Here is a 21,995-nt window from a genome sequence, read left to right on the forward strand (position 1 = left end):
GTCTAATATAATTTACTTTTTGCATGTTATATATGTCAGTGTCTTGCCGTCGCCCATGACTACAGAATCACAGAACCAGTCCATCACCTAATCCGTAAGGAGGGAACAAAAACGACGAAGCCATATGGAGAGTGCAGCTGCTGGCACGACGACCAATGTGCCGCCTGAAGAACGCCGGCTGCCGGAAGCCAGGATTAACCACGTCATTGTACTGCGGTGGGCGTTCATTGACAAGGCAATCAGCGGCATGGGGAAGCTGGCACTCGCTTGGGCCACCACCGTTCTGCTCGGTGGATTCTCCACGCTGTTGAAGCAGAAGGACTTCTTGTTCGTCACCATCATCACCTTCTTAGAAGCCACCAGGTTAGGCATACGCAAAATTAATTCATGATCCTTACATCCCTATGTATGCGTTATCTTTTAAGTAAAATTGTTATTCCTTAACGTGAAAACAAGTCATGTCACAATCACTGAGCAGATCATGTGTAGCACGTAGACCCGCTCATCAAGTTCTAATGAACCCTTGCCTGGAAACTACCGCGCACCTTTGGTTGTTCTGAGATATGCAAGCTGCCTAGAATGCCTTTAATTACCATTGACACGAAAGAAGCATATAAGTTTAGAGTTTGAAAAAAAAATGAGAGATGAAAAAGCTAAAATTATAGGAGTATCTTCTCTCCCTTTCCCCACACAACCACTCACATTAGAAATCTGCATCAGCCGCCGCCGGTCCCTCTCGTAGTGCCATCGTCTCAACATGCCCCAGCCATGATCGTCGAAGAGGGTTGTGGGTTGTGGTAGAGGCGGCAACCTCATGCCTCAACTCTGCTTTGGGACTACAGAGCTCATTCGTCCCTCATTTCAATACTGACCGGAGGCCTCATTGAGGTGGGCTGGGGGGCGCTCGATCCTGCGGGTGTTGCTGATGGCGTAGTAGGGATGCTGCACGAGCAGGTGCGTCAGCTCTCTGTGCCTCGTGGTCATCCAGTACCGCATCACGGACGTCGAACACATCTTGTCTCTCTGATAGTCCATAGTCCTGTTCGATTTCTCCTCCGTTTTATTTTCCAATCCAATTTCTCCGTTCTCAGCAGCAGCAGGAGCACACATCCTGCCGAGTACGTGACGGTGGGTGAGTACCGCTAGCAGTGATTCGTGGGAATCTCCATTTAGAGGTTCGGCCTGGGGTGTAACACGCAATAGGATTCTTCCCGATGAGGGGTGAGATGGACACAGTAGTTTAGACAGGTTCAGGCCGTCCGAAGACATAAGACCCTACGTCCTGTATGTGTGATTGTTCTCTGTTCGTTCTTCTCCTCTGAAGTTGATGGATCTCAAAGGATCCGATCCCTTTACATGTCTTACTATTTTTCTACTATAGCATGTCTGTGGCTTGGTGAGCACACCTCTCCATCGGTGTGAACGCCCGCCCGCGGAGGTGTGGCAGAACGTCCCCAATTAATCCAGCTCAAGTGCGCTAACCAGCACCGCGAGGGCAATCCCGGCCAACACACACTTCAAACGGAGTAATCCGGTGATCCCGTCGGGTAACCTCCCGATTTAACCACTGGGATTTCGATCGAAACAATGCATACAAAAATACTCGCGTAAAGGCGAGCCCAGAGTTACAACATCCCACAGATTCACATCACAAGGTTCTCAACTGAAATAATATTACAAACCAGTTCAAATTCCGACAAGTACTTCAAGTTTTCAAACCAACATAACAGTTCAGAGTTCTTAACGGCAGTGGAAATAAAAACAGCGGTAGTCTAGCGTTGTATAGGATGTTGATATGAAGCCCGTACACGACATCACTCATCATCACCACCCTTTGCTGGGGACGGGTCCCACTCCACCGACCATCCCGGCGGAAGAATGCACGGCCAAGTCAAACTAGCTATCTGCTCCTCAAACATGTCACCTGAAACCTAAATTTAGCCACAAGCAAGGATGAGTACACTAATACTCAGCAAGCCTTACCCGACAATGGGTATACATAGCCCACTTATCTAGACATGCAAGACTTTTGGCTGAGGGGTTTGTTTTGCCGAAAAGCAGCTAATAGTTGATCCTTACTTTCAGGTTTTAGCTTACGGTTCGAGTGCGATTAACCATTCTAAATGAGCACCTATCTAAAGCATCCATGGTGGAAAAATAATTATCTTTCATCATCCAACAACTTTAATCATCATCATCTTCCACTTCTTACTCTATGTGGAAGAAGTATTAAGCAGTCTCATTAACCGCGAGAAGCGAACGATTCGAATTGAGTTTCGTAACCTTGCAAGGCAAACCTAGCTCACACGTCACGTGGTTACTCTGAGAGTCACACGTGCAACATTTTCCCTTTGTTTCCGGGTCGTGGATCAGGGCCACCCCACTCGACTACAAGAGCCCCACGCCACGGACGCAGCCGGGTCGTGAGCGGTCTTGCACCTGCATTTGTAAGATGAGAACAAAGTTCAAAGAGGGTGGAAGGTCTGTCCACTTGCCAGGCCGATCAAGTACTTAAGCTTAACGATTACCATATTCTCGGCATGTGACTAGTACGTTCAAACGCTTAACCACTTGTACCACACACTGCGGCCTTAATATTTTTCTCTAAACAGACGGGGCTTCAACAAGTACCATTTCCCCATCCGTCGATCTTATGAGTGCAGCGTGTAGTAACAAACAACTCCTATAATTCTCGCGAGTGACAGGAAATCACTCGACTTCTACCGAAAAATTAGCATAGCCATCTAGCGGACTTAACCATCTAGTATACATAGCATGGGTACCTAGGATCATGCAACTAAGGTTCCAACAAACGCCTATAAACTTAAATGCACAAACAATAGAAGTAAATAACTTGCATAGAGTTAAAATAGAGGTCATGCTCCGGGGCTTGCTGTGGCGGCACGCCCCAAATTAATCCGGCTCAAATGCGCCAACCATCAACTTAACGGTAATCTCGGTTAACACGCACTTCAAACGGAGTAATCCGAAGGTTCCATCGGGTAACCTCCCGATTTAACCATTGGAACTTGGATCGAAACAACGTAGACAAATACTCGCACAAAGGGGAGCCCAGAGTTTACGACACCTCATAAACTTTTACAACAGAGTCTTGGACTTAAAACACCATTACAGGCCAGGGTTTAAATATCAAGTACTTAGTTCGAAACTTAAAACAATAGTTCAGAGTTCATGGTTGCAGTGGAAATAAAACAGCGGAAGTCTTAATGTCGTCATGTAAGATCGCGATGAAGTCCGTACATGATCTCACTCGGCATCATCACCCTGAGCCAGGGATGGGTCCCACTCCACTGACCATCCCGGCGGAAGCATACAAGGCCAAGTCAGACTAGCTGACTGCTCTTCAAAAGTATCACCTGAAACCAACATTTGCCACAAGCAAAGGCTGAGTATACTAATACTCAGCAAGGCTTACCCCGACGATGGGTATACATAGCTCACTTATCTAGACAATGCAAGGCTTTTGGCTGAAGGGTTTGTTTTCCCGAAAAGCAGCTAAGAGTTGATCCTTACTTTCAGGTTTTAGCTTCCGGTTCGAGTTTGATTAACCATTCTAAATGAGCAACTATCTAGAGCATCCAAGGTGGGAAAACAATTATCTTTCATCATCCAACATCATTAATCATCATCATCTTCCACTTCTTACTCTATGTAGCAGAAGTATTAAGCAGTCTCATTAACCGTGAGAAGCGAATGATTCGAATCGAGTTTCTTAACCTTGCAAGGTAAACCTAAATCACACGCAAAGGTTTCCCAAAGATTCACCCATGCAACATTTCCCCTTTCTTTCCGGGTCGTGGATCAGGGCCACTCCCCTCGACTACAAGAGCCTCATGCCACGGCTCGACATCTGGATCATGAGCGGTCTTGGACCCGCATTTGCAAGATGAGAACAACGTTCAAAGAGGGTGGAAAACATGTCCACTTGCCGGGCCGATCAAGTACTTAAGCTTACCAATTACCATATTCTCGGCATGTGGCTAGTACGTTCAAACACTTAACCACCACTACCACACACTGTGACCTTAGCAAGTTTTACGATCCAGACGGGGCATCAAAACATCAACATGAACATCGCACTAGGCCCCATCCATCGACCTTATGATTGCAGCATGAAGTAAACAAACAACTCCTGTTTTTCTCGCTAGTGATAGGAAAGCACTCGACTTCTACCGAGAAATTAGCATAGCCATCTGGCGAACTTAACATCTAGTATTCAAGCATGGGAACCTAGGATCATGCAACTAAGGTTCTAATAAATTCCTATGAACTTAAATGCACAAGTAAATAACGTAATGTATAGCATAAGTTAGAAATATTAGGATGTGCTCCGGGGCTTGACTTCTTGAGCAAAGTTAGCCTTGGGCTCTTCCGAACTTGCGCTTCACTGCCGACATCGCGGAGCAGGCGGCGGGGCAGTGAAGCGCAGTCGGGAGGTGAGTTAACGTGGTGAGAGGTGGGTTAGCGCAGTGACGTGCGCGCGCGGTAGCTGAGCGAAGCGCGGCGGCCGGCATTCAGGCGCATGGCGCCCACGCGGCCCGCGCGACACAACTGGACAGAGGATAGGGCGGGGCTTGTCGGCGGCGGTTCAGACGAGCTCGGTCGGGAAATTAAAGGGCTGAGGCGCGGCCGGGGCAGCGGGAAGGCATCGCTGGTCATGTGGCCGGTGAGCTCTGCTCGCGCTCGTGACCTGCTCGACGCGAGTCAGCGACAGGGGAGAGAGAAGGGTGAGAGAGAGAGTGAGTGAATAGTGTATTGGGGTGTTTGACCGAATTTTTCTCAAAATTTTCAATTGAAACTTGAAAAATTTTGAATATGAAAGTTGTTCAACACATCAAAATTTATAACTTTCATTTCAGGCACTTTCTCATTTGAAGCTTCATTTGAAAGTTTGAAATTCAAACCTAAATTCAAATGAAATTACCCTATACACACTGTTTTTTTATTTTTCTCCAAATTTTATGTGGCAACTTGAAAAACTTTGAACATGAAAGTTGTTTGCTTTGCAAAACTCTACAATTTTGGTTTTGGGCAAAAGTTCATTTGAGCAATGGTTTGTATTTTGGATTTTTGCCCATTTAAAGCATTTTCCAGAAATTACATTTTTGAATTTCGGAGTTTGAACAACTCATCATTTCATGTGCAAAATTTCATTTTCTCTCTGTGACTTTGTTTGGACTTTGATTTGTTATGACTTGTGTGACATGTCTGAAGTTTCACCTTTGTTCGTGTTACGGTTTGAAAGTTATGACTTAGGGTCAAATTGATTTGTACTGTTTTTATTTCTGATTTTCTTCTAATTTTTCTTGTTCTTTTTAGGCCTAACTGGTTTTAATAACCCTAGCTTGGCCAATAAAAGCATGGGCTGTCACACTTGCCTTCTTGAGCAAAGCTAGCCTTGGGCTCTTCCGAACTTCGGTTCGGATCTTCCACGGCTTCCGCAAGGTTCACTTGAGCTTCATGCTGGTTACTCTCGGACTCCGGTACCAGTTCATAGGTTCCGTCGGCGAGAGTGGTCGAGTCTACATGGAATGCATATGCATGAGTTGAAGAAGTTCACGATTTAAAACATTATAAAGTTGTAATCCAACACTCAAGTGGAGTGTGAAGCAACTCTTAATTATTTGTCATTGGGCAATCATTTATAGAGTATTATTTAACTTGATTTAGTTCATAAAAGTGCGGGGTGATTTCCAAAAAGTCTTATATTATATATGTAAGATTATTTATTTCTATATTTTAGACCTTATTGTGCTTTAATTTAAAACAAGTACATTCTTGTATCTTCTGGTAATGATATTTCTTACACAAGGTGCAAATTGATTCAGTGACTTACTGTAAAAATTTCAGCAACTTTTATGCAGCAGATTATTTATGAAAAATCAATTAAACAGCTACACATAAAAAACATCAATTTATATAGAGAGATCTACTAGGTTAATGGCACTGCAAATTTTACTGGGGTTGCTAATACAATTATGAGTCTACTGTAAATTTTTCAGATTTAATTAAGCATCACATAGAACATTAAAAATCACACAATTTTTATGTACATAAATCAAAACTAATTCACCCAGAGAGTTATACTCAAATTTAGACCCTCAAATTTCTCCAGCATGTTTGTACAACTAAATAGAAGTTTCAGTAAAAATTTTAGATTTTTCAAGTAGGACAACTATTTTTCTTGATTTAGTGCATTTACCTTTTCCAAAAATCATTTAACCTAGTTTTGCTCAACTAAAATTTCTCCAACTTTTTCGATAGCCTTGAGAAACCAAACCAAAGCTACTTTACAAGTTACAACTCCTAAAACTCAGTATAGCAACTTGAAAAAATAACCCATTTAAATTAGGCATATTTCAAGATCTATTTTAAAAACTTATGTTCAAAGTGAGTACTGGTCCTACAAATTTTACACAAGTCTAGGCTTACAACATGCAATATACTGGCCAAAGATTACAGGCATCCTATGCACGGATCTTGACATCTAAATAAAGATGCATTTAAATTGTATTTAAATTGGAGGCTTATACATTGAGCAAACGAAAAACTTTATGTAACAAAAGTTGTAAATCTACTTGCAAAGATTCCAGAACATTTAAGTTTGTATTTTTCTAATGTTTTATGATTTTATATCGATTTTATAAGTTCATTATTTTGAATTAAAAACTTGAAATAGAACTTCACGAATAGGTCCCTGCATTTAGTAGAAAACCCCCTGGAAAGATTAAAATTCTTGCAATGTCATCCCTAGCCGGAGTTAGAGCAGGGGCGGTCCGAGTTCGGCCGATTCCTGGCGAGGGGAGGCTCGCCGGCAGTGGGGGAGGTGTCCAGGAGCAAGAGGACGTCAAGAGCTACCTTGGGGGTGGGTGGAATCGACTTGGGGCGGCCTGTGGTGCGCCGGCGACGATGAGCAGGGGCGGGCGGCACTTGCGTGCGATGGCGACGATGCTCCGACGATAATGGAGCAGCGTTGGCCGGCCTAGGAGCTTCCGGGGGAAGTGAGGAAGCCAGCTGGGGGTTCGGTCGGGGTGAAGGAAGGGCGGGAGTAGGCTCTCCACGGCGAGCCGGAGCTCCGGCGGCATGAGAAAGGGGCGGCGGCGTAGCTCCAGGCCGAGGAGGGCTGGGGTTTGGCTCTGCGTTCGCGGGGGAGGTAGAGGAGAGTGAGGCAAGTCTAGCGTGCGGCAAATGGGAGGGAGGATGGTCGCAGCAGGGGCGGGGTGCGATTTGAAGACGAGCGGCACCGGTGGTGGCCGACCACGGCGCGCGCGGAGCGCCTTGCGTGGGCGGCGTGCCGTCCACGTGGCTCCGGCGATGGGACGTGCGGGGCGTGGTCGGCGGCCGGTCGGGGGAGCTTGGTCGGCATTGTGCACGCCGGTGGCAGGCGCGCTCGGCTGCATGGCAGCCGGGCTCTGCCCAGTGCCGAGCGTAGGGACGGAGAGAGAAGAGAGAGAGATGAGAGTGGTCAGCCGAGTTTGACCATGAATTTTCTCGAGATTTTCAATTGAAGCTTGAAAATTTTTGAATATGAAAGTTGTTTAACATATCAAGATCTACAAGTTTCTGTTGACACAGAATCGCGTCAACACACTCGAATGCGCTAGAATGTGCAGGAGATCGTCAAAACGATCTGAACCAGCGATGTCCTAGCGGACCAGTCTGACTGCTTCCGCAAACCGGTCTGACCGGTGTGGAGCAGAGAACCGCGAAGACCTAGAAACGCGAGCTCGGGAGGGACCCCGTCGGAGCTTGCGCGGCTAGGGTTGCTCTGAGGTCGGCAGGCCACTTAGAACGTCTTCAAACGTCGTCGAGACGAAAGAAGAAAGCAATCTAGGATTGGAAAAGACTAGGGTTTGAGAGATAAAAAGTAATGCGATATTTTGATTGATTGGATTGGGAATACCTCAATCGGCCTTAGCCTTTATATTTATAGGCTGGGGAAGTCGTACCCCTCTCCAAGTCGGTTTATACAAGAATTTTCAAAATAAAATGAAGCCTACTCGGATTACAACTGGACAGACCGGTCTGACCAGTCGGCCCGACCGGTCAAACCGGTCGGCCTCTGAACTGCCAGAATTGGCTGTCAACATATGCCCTCGTGCTTTTTGGTGAGTTTCACAAGCCAAAAAGCAAGAACTATCCTGATTTACATGTTTTACACAGAGCATACAATTCTAAAAAATAAAACTAAGGGCGATATCCAATACCGGCCATCTTCGTCCTCATACACTTTGCCATACGCTAGGATATGACTTCTTCAAGTACCTCCCATTGATAACCCTTAGTAGACGCTCACCTTGCACCGTCTCCACCATATACGAATTACCGGAGATAACTTTGATAATCTTGTATGGACCCTCCCAACTTGGCGACCATTTGCCAAACTTGTTGCTTTTCATCCCAAGAGGCAAAATTGTCTTCCAAACCAGATCCCCAACCTGAAAAGGTTTAAGTTTTATCTTTTTGTTGTAAGCTCTGGCCACCCGAAGCTTGTCTTTCTCAATCTCCTTCAAAGCCTTCAAACGCTTGTCGGTCACCTCATCAATATTATCCATCATCAAATCATGGTAATCAACAGCGGAGAGGTCATTTTGCTTTGCCAATCTATATGCGTCCAGATTTACCTCAACGGGTAAAACGGCCTCTTGACCATACACAAGCTCAAAAGGAGTAACCTTAGTAGCACCATATCTAGATATACGATGAGCCCACAATACTTCAGATAACACTTCATGCCACCTCTTAGGATTTTCTTCTATCTTCTTCTTGACAAGTTTGATCAAAATCTTATTACTAGACTCGGCATGCCCATTGGCCTGAGCATAGTATGGAGATGAATTGAGCAACTTAATCTTATAAGATTCGGCAAAGGCACGCACCTCTTTTGATATAAATGAAGAACCTTGATCCGTTGTCAAAGTTTGTGGAATGCCGAATCTATGAATAATATGCTCAGTAATAAACTCAATTACCTCCTTATGTGTCATATTCTTCAAAGGAACCACTTCGGTCCATTTAGTGAAATAATCCGTAGCAACCAACACGAAGCGATGCCCCTTTGAAGATGGAGGATTAATTTGTCCAATGAAATCCAACCCCCAACCTCGGAACGGCCATGGTTTAATAATAGTATGCATTAACGCAGCAAGCACCAATTGCAAATCACCAAACCACTAACATTCTTCACACCCTTTATAGTATTTGAAACAATCGGATAGCATGGTGGGCCAATAGAAACCGGCCCTTCTAAGTAACCACTTCATTTTGGGAGCCGATTGATGAGTACCACAAATACCTTCATGAACCTCACCCAAAGCAACCCAGGCATGATCCGAGTCTAAACATTTGAGAAGCAAATCTTCGGCAGTTCTATGATAAAGCTCATCGTCAATTAAAATATACTTAAAAGCCAAACGCCGAATATTTCTCTCCGCACCATGACCAGGATCTCTCAAATATGATATAAGAGGGACCCTCCAATCCTGAGCTTCGGCCGAGACAATTGAATCATCTTTCTTGGCCGAATCAGAACCAACAGCTGCATTACCGGTCAGACCGGTCTCGCTGACCGGTCGGACCGGTGCATCCAGAACTAGACACTCGGCTTTCATTTGCATCGGCTTCCGAATGTTGAAATATTTTTTCGTAACATTATAGCCAGATGCTTACTGAGCCAGAGTATTTGCCTTTCCATTCTCTTCCCTCGGAATATGTTTGATAATAAATTCATCGAAAGAAGAAATAATATCAAGGCATTTATCAAGATATGCATTTAGAGAACCATTATAGCACTGGCATATCTTAGATACTTGCTACACCACCAAAAGAGAATCTCCAAAGGCTTCAACATGCTTCACGCCCATGGATTGCAAGAATTCCAAGCCAAATAGAAGAGCCTCATATTCAACTTGGTTATTTGTGCACTCTTCTTCCAATCGGTTTGAAAATTCAAAAACAGCACCATTCGGAGAAATAAGAACAGCACCAATCCCTTGACCATCATCACAAACCGATCTATCAAAGTACAACTTCCATGGTGTGCAAGTAATATAGCCGACTTCTAGATCATGCTTGTCATTAATCCGATGCTCAACAATAAAATCCGCTACAATTTGGCCTCTCATAGATTTTAAAGGTTCACAAGCCAAATCATATTCAACCAAAGCATAAGCCCACTTGCCGATTCTACCACTCAAAATTGGTTTTTGTAACATATGTTTGATCACATCGGTTTGACATACTACTATGCAAGTACTAGATAGTAGATAATGCCTTAATTTGGTACAAGCATAATAAAGAGACAAACACAACTTCTCAATAAATGTATACCTCGTCTCCGCATCAATAAGTCGTCGGCTTAAATATGTAATGATATACTCCTTCCCTTCAGTTTCTTGAGTCAAAATAGCCCCAACAACCTTGTCTTCAGCAGCCACATAAAGTCTGAAAGGTACTCCTCTCCTAGGTGCTTTGAGTACGGATGGCGAAGACAAATAAATTTTGATCTTCTCAAACGCTTCTTGCTGTTTTGCCCCCCAAGTAAATTCGGTTTCATCTTTTAACCGAAGAATAGGAGTAAAAGCATCGATCTTCCTAGACAAGTTAGATATAAACCTTCTCAATAAATTTACCTTGCCCAAGAACTTCTGTAAATCCTTCTTGCATGTAGGGGCTTCAACCCTACTCATGGCTTCAATTCTTTTAGGATCAACCTCTATTCCCTTCTCATGAACAATGAAGCCAAGAAATTTTCCAGCCGATACACCAAAAGCACATTTGAGTGGATTCACCTTCAAACCATACCGGCGCATCCTCTCAAGAGCAAGTCTCAAATCGGCTAAATGATGATACAAACTGGCCGATTAAATAACAATACAATCAATGTACACCTCCAAGATGACACCAACTAAATCATGGAAGATTAAATTCATAGATCTTTGATAAGTAGCACCCGCATTTTTCAAACCAAAAGTTATAACAACCCACTCAAACAAGCCGACAAATCCTGGACATCTAAAGGCCGTTTTAGATATATCTTCTTCGGCCATGAATATTTGATTGTAACCGGCGTTACCATCAAGAAAACTAATGACACGATGTCCGAAAGCCTCATTGATCAACATATCAGCTATAGGCATAGGATATTCATCCTTGGGAGTAGCTTTATTAAGATCTCTAAAATCAATGCACACTCTAATTTTCCCCGAATCCTTTTTCTCAACGGGCACAATATTAGAGATCCAATCAGCATAACGACAAGAACGAATAAATCCAGCATTAAGTAAATGATTAATTTTAGTTTTAATTCGGTCATAAATAATGGGATTGAAATGCCTAACCGGTTGTTTATAAGGTCTAAAACCGGCTTTAATCGGTAAACGATGCTCAATAAGATCACGACTTAAACCGGGCATTTCATGATACTCCCAAGCAAAGCAATCAACATATTCCTTCAATAAATTAACCAAATCTGCTTTATATTCAGCCGATTAATTTTTGTTTACAAAGGTTGGCCTAGGGATAGTTCCATCACCAATGTCTACCTTTTCCAAAGGATCGGCCGATGCAAACCCTTGGCCCAGCTTGTCTAGATCATCAGAATCTTCAATGGCTTCACACATATCGTTCGTACGCGCCCGATACTGATCTAGCCTTTGCTGTAACCACTCTGTGTTGGACCGGTCTGACCGGTCAGGGTGTCCGGTCTGACCGGTCGACTCTGTGCACCGAACGGGACTGAACCGGTCTGACCGTTCGGCACAAGCGATCTGACCGGTAGCTTCTGGAGCTTCTGTTGTACTCATCTGATTTACATTAAATGATTTAGCCGATTATCCATCGGCTTTAGTACAGCAGAAACAAAACCATCCTTAGTGCAACTAATCAAATCATAATCGGACAGATCCACGCCCGATAAACACTTGATGTTGTCGTGCGCACTAATAGAATCCGAATCGGCTAAAGCAACAAAGGATGAAGTGTCCCCATGGACAATCTCGACCTCATCGCCGATCCACTGAACAAGAAACTGATGCAAGGTAGAAGGAACGCACTGATTTGCATGAATCCAATCCCTCCCAAGAATCAAACTGTAGTTACCTTGCACCTCCGAGACGAAGAAAGCCGTAGCAAGCGTCTTGCTCCCAATGGTGAGCTCCATGGAAGCAACTCCCTTGGCGCTAAGGGGCTCGCTCCCTCCAACACCACTGACCATCATATTTGTCTTGATCAAGTCCTCATCTTGGCCACCAAGCTTCTTGTACAACGAGTAGGGCATAAGATTTACAATGGCCCCACCATCCACTAGCATGCGAGTCACCGGCTTCCCGTTGATGTGTCCCCTCAGGTAAAGAGCCTTCAGATGGTTGTCCTTCTCGCTTGGCTTCTGGAACACAACTTCACAGGGCATAAACTGAAGATGAGCCAAATCCTCTTCCGGACCACGAAGTAATCCGAAGACAAGTGCACCACATTAATCTCCAAGTTGGTGCGCTCCGGAGACGCTTCATAATCCACCAATTCCTCGTCTTTTGCTGTCAGAGGAACTGCTGGGGCTTCGTCTACAGAAGGAACCAAAACGGGCGGTGCCGATTCAGCTGCTGGCTCTGCAGTAGGTTCTACCGGTCTAACCGGTTGGTCAGAGCGGTCTAACCGGTCTATCTGACCGGTCGGCTGTGGCGGTCCGACCGTTCTAGCTGTCTAATCAGCTATCTTGACCTTCCAAACCTTGCTCTAAGGGAACATGGGCCTGTATCTGTTGAAGTCCTCATCCCTCATCTTCTCTTTCTCCTGCTCCTTTGTTTTCTTTGTTGCGAAGGCACTGCAATTTCCTCTTCTGTGTATGAGTTAAACCTGAAGGGCACCACCTAGGCTGATGGTACTTGTCCACTGTGCTCTTGCTGCTACCAGCCTCATGATCATTAGTTATGAGCGGCTTTTGTGAAGGAACATCAGCCGATTCTTCAATATCCATCGGCTTTTTGCCCGTGTCTTTTATGGGCACTTTGATTTCACCAATTTGAATAACATCGGCTTTGGACTTCTCTGGATTAGCAACAGGGTTCTGCCTCTTGACGCGATACTCAAACCTTGGAACAAGAGCCTGGCCCGGCCTCTGGTGAGACCAGTCTGACCGGTCCATGGCGACCGGTCTGACCGGTGCATCCTGCAGCACTGGACCAGATTGGCGTGGCCCCAATCAGTCATGCACGGGTACTCTGGAGCTTTCTCCTTGATATTGTGGAGGATAAGGCATCGGAAAGCACTGCATGCATATCCCCCCATGCTCCCATGCCGGATTTGTCGCATTTGAATCCGGAGGCACCCATGTCATGGTAGCACACATCTAGGGAGAATACAATGTGACAACATCACCCCTGCGCCTGCTGCATTCCCTCCTTGGGGACACTGGACGGTCTTGACGCGGTGGTGTTCGCGGTCTCTTTTTTAGCGGCCGATCGTTTTGAACGGCCTTTGTGTACTTGTTCAACAACTGGTCGAAGGTGGGCTTCTGATTAGCAACCCTTCCCTGCACCTTCACCTCGTTGGTCTTCCAAGTACCCACTTCCGGACGCTTTGGCTTGAAAGTCCGGGGATGGTCACCAGAGCGGTCTGACCGGCTGGAGGAACCGGTGTGACCGGTCGGACCGGTCTGACCGATCGGACCGGTCTGACCGGTCGGAGACACCGGTCTAACCGGTCGTGCCTGATCAGCAGACCGATTTTCTGGTGGAGAGCTTCCTTGCCCCCTGAGTCTGGGATTTCTGACAATAATCTTTAGAGTATCCTTGCCATCATCAGTCTTATCTTTGATAACTTCCCGGGCAATTATCTTGTCACTTGTCTTCCTCGGTCTTGGATCACCGATGACAACATGCTTCCCCTTAGCTCCTTCGGCTTGTTCCGGCCGAATGAGCACCTTTGGATTGTTCAATTCTAGCATATGAATAGGGAAAGGAGCCTTGTCAATTTGCATCTCAGAAAGTACCAATCGTCCTTCATTAATGGCCGATCGTACCTGTCGACCAAAAACATTACAATCATTAGTAGCATGAGATGTAGAGTTATGCCACTTACAATATGCATGTCATTTAAGTTCGCCGGGAGATGGAATAGCATGTGACAATCGGATGTTACCATTCTTAAGCAATTCATCAAAAATCCGATCACACTTAGAAACATCAAAAGTAAATTTCAGCTCCTCTTGCCGATTCTTTTGAATCGGCTTGAGAGACGGAACTGAACCGGGTTTGGCCTTTGATGGCCAAACAAACTCAGCAGCAAATACTTCCTTACTATCATCGTCCGAACTATCCGAATCATGATCAAGAATATGTGTGTTGGACCGATGAGGCTTGAAAGTATTTTTGACATTTTTAAGTTTAAACTCTAAACCCATGACTTTGACTTGCAAAAAATTCACAGTATGATATTCAAAGCCCTCGAGTTTCTCTTTCAAATAAGAACGTAAACCATTAAATGCCAAATCCGCCAAATCCTTTTCAGAAATTGTCAAACTAAAACACCGATTTTAATTTCTTTAAATCTTTTGAAATAATCCGAAGAAGATTCATCACGTCCTTGCTTAATCGATGTTAAGTCCAACAATTTTGCTTCGGTTTCCCCACTAAAGAAGTGATTATGAAACTTATGCTCCAACTGAGCCCAATTGCGAATAGAATTAGAAGCAAGCAAGGAAAACCAAGAGAAAGCCGTTCCAGTCAAAGATAAAGAAAATAAACACACACGCAAAGCATCATTGAAACCGGCTTCTCCTAATTTCAAGACATATTGACTAATGTGTTCCCAAGTTGTACAAGAATCATCAACATTAAATTTAGTAAACTCAGGAATACGCCAACCAGCAGAAAAAGGAGTAAAATCAAACTCAGCGGGATAAGGTTTTTGATATAAACATGTAGTACCCATATCCACCCCAAGCTTACTTTTAATCGCATTTGCCAGATCCTCTTTGAATTATGGAGATCGGCCTGATAGTGCTGGCTGGTATAAAACTCAGAAAAATGATGTGCATTAGAATTTCCATGCGCCATCGTCTGTGAAGAAGTCGGGATCGGTCCTAGGTTAGGTCTAGATCCTCGTGGCCCTCCCTCTACAGTAGTAGTGCGAGGTGGTGTATACAGTGACAATTTATTAGTTCGGCTAGGGGCAGCAGAACCTGGAATTGTCTCGAGAGGCGTCGGCGACGGTACTGAGTAACCGGTCTGACCGGTTTGATAACCGGTCTGACCGGTCTGTGGGACCGGTCTGGCTGGTGCTGTGTGCACGGTCGACAGTGGCGGGGTTTGCCCTGAGAACGAGTTCAGTGGCATACCATAGAGTGGTTCAGATGTGAACTCAGGGGTAGCCGAACTCGGATCTAATGAGTTAGGATCTGACACAGGTTGTTTACCTTTAAGCGCATCAACATCACTACTCAATTTAATCAAAATGTCACCCGCAGCAGCTTGTGCAGGAATAATCTTTTGATCCATTATGGATGACATTATATCAAACATATCAGAGGGAGAGAGGCTTACATTGGGGATCTCTTCAATCTTATCCTTGCTAAGCTTGAGAGACGGCAGTAAGAACTCCTCCACCCTCTTGACGAGGCTACCACGATCCTTCTTGAAGCCTTTCAAGAATTGTGCCTTGACGTGCTCCTCCACAAGAAGGTAGGCCTTGCGCTCCTCTTCGGTGAGCTCCTCCATTGTAGCCGTGATGATGTTTTCCTTGTCGATCTCTGAAGAGCCCATCTTCTTCAAGGAGTAGATTAGATCGGTTTTAAAACCAGATTAATCTGTCCCCAGCGGAGTCGCCAAAAAGTGTGTTGACACAGAATCGCGTCAACACACTCGAATACGCTAGAACGCGCTGGAGATCGTCAAAACGATCTAAACCAGCGATGCCCTGGCTGACCGGTCAGACCGGTTCCGCAAACCGGTCTGACCGGTTCCGCAAACCGGTCTGACCGGTGTGGAGCAGAGAACCGCGAAGACCTAGAAACGCGAGCTTGGGAGGGACCCCCTCGGAGCTTGCGCGGCTAGGGTTGTTCTGAGGTCGGCAGGCCACTCAGAATGTCTTCAAACGTCGTCGAGACGAAAGAAGAAAGCAATCTCGGGTTGAAAAAGACTAGGGTTTGAGAGATAAAAAGCAATGCGATATTTTGATTGATTCGATTGGGAATACCTCAATCGGCCTTAGCCTTTATATTTATAGGCCGGAGAAGTCGTACCCCTCTCTAAGTCGGTTTATACAAGAATTTTCAAAAAAAAAACGAAGCCTACTCGGATTACAACTGAACAGACCAGTCTGACCGGTCGGCCTCTGAACTGCCAAAATTGGCTGTCAACACTTTCATTTCAGGCACTTTCTCATTTGAAGCTTCATTTGAAAGTTAAAATTCGAAACTTAAATGTACTTGAAATTACCCTATACGCTTTGAATTTCAATTTTTTCTCCAAGTTTTGTATGGCAACTTGAAAAACTTTAAACATGAAAGTTGTTTGTCATTTAAAACTCCACAACTTTTATTTTGGGTAAAAGTTTATTTGAGCAATGGTTTGAATTTTTCTTTTTAAGCCCAATTACTGCATTTTCTAAAATCAATTATTGTTGAAATTAGGAGTTATAACAACCCGTCATTTTATGTGCAAAATTTTATTTTCTCAAAATAACTTCAACTAGACTTTGGCTCATTATAATGTTGGTGAGATGTCTATTCAGTTTTATAAGCAAACTTGTACTGGTTAAAAAGTTATTCACATTTTCTGACTTAGGATCAAATTAATTCATATTGTTTGACTCCTGATTTTTATTCAGAAATTCCTTATTCATTTTAGGTCCAACTCGTGCCAATAACCCTGTTTTGGCAATTAAAGCCTGGGCTGTCACAGGAGGCGGCGCCGTCCTACTGTCGTAGCCTGTAGGTTTATCAGGGGAGGCCGTCAGTAGGACCCTCCCTGACACTCCCGGGGTGACCTTCCGGGATGCTCCGGGACGTCCCCGACTTATCCCGGGCTAGTGGCCGTCCGGGGTGGTGCTGCCGCCCACCCCGGGTCCGCAACTTGCGCTGCACCGAGATGGTCTTGACACGACGTGCGGTGGCAGGTGCGGGCCCCGCCCCACCGTCCACCGCTAGTCGATGGGACATGGCTCAGATGTCCGTCCCCCGAGCCGGCTTTCCTACCGTCTGCAGGCACGGCTCCCCCGTAATCATGGTGTTTTATGGGGAAGCCGCGCTCCCCTCAGGCTCCATGTTGGTGTGGCAGTGCGGCGCCCATAAATGACCCGAGCCGCCACCTGGTAAAAACTTCTTTTACCGGACGGCTTCCTTCGAGGGGAAGGAAGTCCTCCCCCCAATCTTCTATACGGACACTGCGCCAGGGCCGTGTGGAGGAAAGGGACCCGTGCATCAGGTGGGATGGGCGGGGCCCCCGTCCCTCGTGGGCTTTGGCTCTCCATCCTTCCCACGCCCGCCTGACGGGCTGGGCCCATTAGCCTTGATTTTGTCCAGGGTTAGGGACACCCCCGTTCGCCTGGCAACCTCGAAAGAGTGCGCAGTAGGGGCATCTGGGTGGCCACATCTGCATCAAGGTGGCATGTTACTATGCAGCACGCGGCGGATAGGGGAGCGTGCATGGGAGCATGGGCACTGCATCGGTTGAGAATAGGGTTGCCGGTTGCGGGAGAGGGAGCTCGGGGCCTCGTGCATGGGGTGTTGTTGCAGGCGAGCCCAAATGTCAAGTCTCGTCATAAACATAGACAAGTAGCATCCAAAAAATGACCCTCCTGATGTCTCCCAATGTCAGTTTCAGAGCGCAACTAAAGCAAGGGTTAATTGGATCCACGCCATTAAAATTTTTCAAGTTCTCTGATTTGCCATTACAATTCACATGTTCCGAGCGATGCTATTACAATTCGTTCGAACCCTGAAACATGCTATTTTCTACATCTTCAACGATCTCGAGCCCACATGCAAGTGTCTGTATTACCATACAATGCCCCTCTGTGATCCTCTCACTCCACTCACTGACATCCGGACCCACATGTCATCCCCTTCCTCTATCCTTTCTTGTCCTCTCCACTACTCTTTATGTGGCGACCATGTCCGTGCACTTAATTATTTTCATCTTGTTTAATTTTAATATAAATGCAAATCTCTGTTTAAATCTTGTTATGCGACACTCTCACTTGGCTGCAAATTAAACTAATAAAGTGCGCGCTTTATTTGCAAATGGCAGACTTTTCAGCAGTGCTGTGGATGCAGAGGATACGTTCATCCTCAACGCCCCGGAAGTTGTGGCAGCACAGACCAAGAAAATAGAGGCCATGGAGCATGGAAGCTGGGAAAGACACCGCACCAACCCGGAGCGAGGAACCGCAGGCCTCGGGGCGGCGATCGCATCATTCCTAACGTCCAGGCGCTGCTGCACCTGCCGGATCTTCTTCGCCAAGATCCTCTCGTCGGGCTTCACCTTGGCACAGTTCGCCGCGGGCTTCACCTCCATCGTCCTGGCCGCACTGCGCCTGAGCCGGCAGGACTACGTCGAGCCGGCGGACCAAGGCAGCAGCGACCACAAGAGCATCAGGGGGTCCCTCAACCTGTTCTACGGGCTTGTGCTCGCGCAGGGCCTGGCCTCCTTCCTCGCCGACACCATGCTCGTCACCGATGTCCAGCAGGTGTTGAAGCTCAGCATGACATACCAGCTCGGCTCTTCAGGGGTGCAGATAATCAAGCGCTACATGCTCGACACCTACATGAAATGTTGCGGTGGGAGCGTGCGTGAAGCCATGAACATGGACATGGTCAGCTTCGCAATGGAGATGGTAAGGTCCAACTCGGTGGCCGACCGGCTCGTCGGCGTCCGGATTCTCGACCGCATCCTCAGTGTGCACAAGTACAGAGGGTTGGCGCTGATGAGGCTACGGGCTTCCTCCGACACGGTGGCGAGTGTGGTCAGTATGCTAGGACTGAAGAACAAGACGAGGGAGGAAGAGAACACTCGAGGGCATGCAGCCAACGTGGTGTTGTGGCTCTCTCCGGACCTCCTGGTTGAGAGCTTCCCAGGAGCGTTGCACATGGTGTCCTCGTTGCTTACTTTGAAGACAACCACGGCCATGGCCCGGAGAAATCCCCAAAGTTCCAGCAATGTGAGCATCGAGCTCACATGGCTTGGTGTGAAAATCCTCAATAAGGTCATGGACAATCCAGACAACTGAAAGAAGGTGACGGATGCCGATGACCACGTGATGTCAAGCATTGTGGACCTTACAGCTGTTAGTGATGACATTGACAGCAGCTCAATCTCATGGTCTCCAGTAATAGAAGAAATCATTGAGGAGGCAGTTCAGGTCTTGCACAAGCTGGTCAGAACTACCGGTGATGCCGGGAGGGTGCTTAGGTGCAAAACCTCCGAGAACCTCCATGTTCTCAGGAACATCAGAAAGATACTAGAACATCCTAACAGCCATACAAAGCTACTCACTGAAGCAATTGGAGTTGTTGCCTGCTTAGCTTTGGATGAGATAGGAAAGGAAGAGATTGGGAGTTCGCCCCGAATAGTCAAGAAGCTTGTTTCATTCCTTGTTCCTGAAACTGCAACTCCATCTAACAGAGTAGAGCTAGCTAAGTCTGCTGTTGAAGCATTAGTCATGCTTGCCGTGGACAGCACAAGCATTGCTTGGAAGATCCTAGAAGAACTGATGCCTGAAAACATACAGCAACTTGTGGAGATGCTCTCTTCTGACTCTACAGAGCTCAGAACTATGGTTGCAAAACTCTTGGGGAGTTTACGTGTGAACTCTAAACCAGAGCATGCTCATTATAATAGGACAATCGACAGCCAGCTACCTCTGGTAAATTCACATGCATGCATCTTTGTTTTTTCTTTTGGTGTATGCGTGCAACTATATATACACTAAGGTCTACTCACACTTTTCATTAAATTTCTTATTTTGGATTGCTCCTTCTTTCGACTATTTAGGAACATATATAGTACTCTTACAATTTGCCATCACAAACAGCTGCTGAAAACAATCAAGTTAGAAGTGGAGAAAATGGAGGGTCCGGTATCTGCTGGAGAACTGCATACCCACGATGTATGGAAGTTGCATATATATCCTTCATTTTTTTAGCTGTCCTTTAGTTAGCTACATGGTTTTTTTATTGAAAGGACCTCACCCTAAATGCACACTACACGTATGCAGAATTTGGAAGAATGGAGGACCAAGCTGGGCGCACTACTGGAGAGCATTGTCGGTCTCAGTGTTCAGATCTGTAAATCCATTCAGGCAAGCGATTTTGCCGACGCCCTCCGCAATGAAAACCTCGAAGTGGATGTGTTCATGCAGAAGTTTAAAAGGATCCTTGATCTGTACAAGTCACCAGACACTGAGTTCCCAGGCATACGGCGAGTTACAGTAGAACTAATCATTTGGATGGTGCACAGCAGCAGCAGCTACCTCGAGGTTTTCTTTCAGCATCAAGTTGATAAGGCGGTAAAAGAAGTTGCAGAAACAGAAACGAGACTTGAAATGTTCGAGATGTTTTGCTGTGGCATTGGAGTCGTTAAGCACGGCTATTCCATTTCCTCTCTAGTTGCTTCTGCAGCTTTTGCTCGAGGTAGCACTGCTGGTAGCATGTTACAAGGCCCAAGTGCCCGCTGGGCATACAGTACCAATTTCTTAGTTGCAGGCATCCGTTGCTATCTACAGCATGGTATGCTACCTATTTAATTGTTCCGGTATATGTATCTCTGTTTGGGTGATTTGATGTTCTGAAGAACTTTATATAATAACCGGTTGTCAACCATGCATTCGCATGGGCTAGAATCATGTGAGCCTTTTGTAGCTCGGCTGCTACTTTCAAGCTTAGACTTCTCCAACTTTCTAACTCGATTATCATATTTATGGTACGGTATGAATTGATCAAAAGGCTATGCAAATGCTATCTATATCAAATATTTTCACTTTTCTATTAATGGTATATTAGTATTACTACTACACATTAACACCACGCGTTGTATCTGAAGGCCCTAAACTATTCGGTTTTATTTCAGTTTGCCCCCTGACTACCATTGCTTTCTAATTAGTTAGTATTCATGCATGTGTGGCATGCATATGTAATGTATGTTGACAGAGAAGGTACAACACAATAAGTTCCAAGACGACCTAAAGCTTATCATCTTCTACTATACCAAGAGGGGGCCTTCTAAAGCTTCCTTTCCTTTTTCCTATTTCTCTTGTTTGCTATAGCATGAAAATATGTTGTGTTCCTATCACCTTCTAGGATCTCTATCGATAGATCTTTGTATGGCATTATTCTCCTCAAAGGCCCAAATATTATTTAGGTTGGTTTCTAGTTCTTTCATTATAGCCTTTTCAATATCAGATATAGCTGGCTATTTTCAGCTTTCATGTCGAAGGTATTAGACCAGTTTTTTATTTTAAATTTTTTAATGATCACTTTAAAAATAATCTGTGAACTTTTTATTTTTTAGGGAGCGGCCCTTTTGATCATGCCATGCTGCGTGGCGCGGAAGGTCAACTCTGTCGTAGCAGCTAGTGTGGCGCTAGCTAGACTTGTTGCGGCACCGCATGTGGCGCACCAGGGTCACTTAAAGCGGGTTGGCACGACAAGCCTAAAATAATAAAGCCCCCCGCCCCTCTCTCTCACTTCCTGCTTATCTTTTCTACCCGAAGCTGCCGCTTCCTGCGCCACCCCTGTCGACTACCCCAGATCCACCCCAAATTAGCTAATTTGGGGTGTGAAAAGTAGAGGGAAATGATGAGCCCCACCCTTTCTCCTTCATTGGTGGATTTATTAGATTTTTTGTATTGATAGGTGACCTAGGGTTAGGATGATGGGATGGTAAAATGTTAAAGTATGTCGGTGTTTTACCCCCCATGCCTACCTAGGGTTAGGATGATGAGATGGTGATTATTTGTTTCTATTTTTCGCACTACTCAGG

General features: G+C 45.6%; 1 pseudogene; it reads left to right on the plus strand.

Moving 5' to 3' along the window:
* The first annotated feature begins 18,491 nt into the window (after nt 1–18,491).
* Nucleotides 18,492–20,761, plus strand: LOC120682063 (annotated as a pseudogene).
* The last annotated feature ends 1,234 nt before the right edge of the window (nt 20,762–21,995 follow it).

Source organism: Panicum virgatum, chromosome 7N (genome assembly GCF_016808335.1).
Source record: "Panicum virgatum strain AP13 chromosome 7N, P.virgatum_v5, whole genome shotgun sequence".
Taxonomy (NCBI): Eukaryota; Viridiplantae; Streptophyta; class Magnoliopsida; order Poales; family Poaceae; genus Panicum; species Panicum virgatum.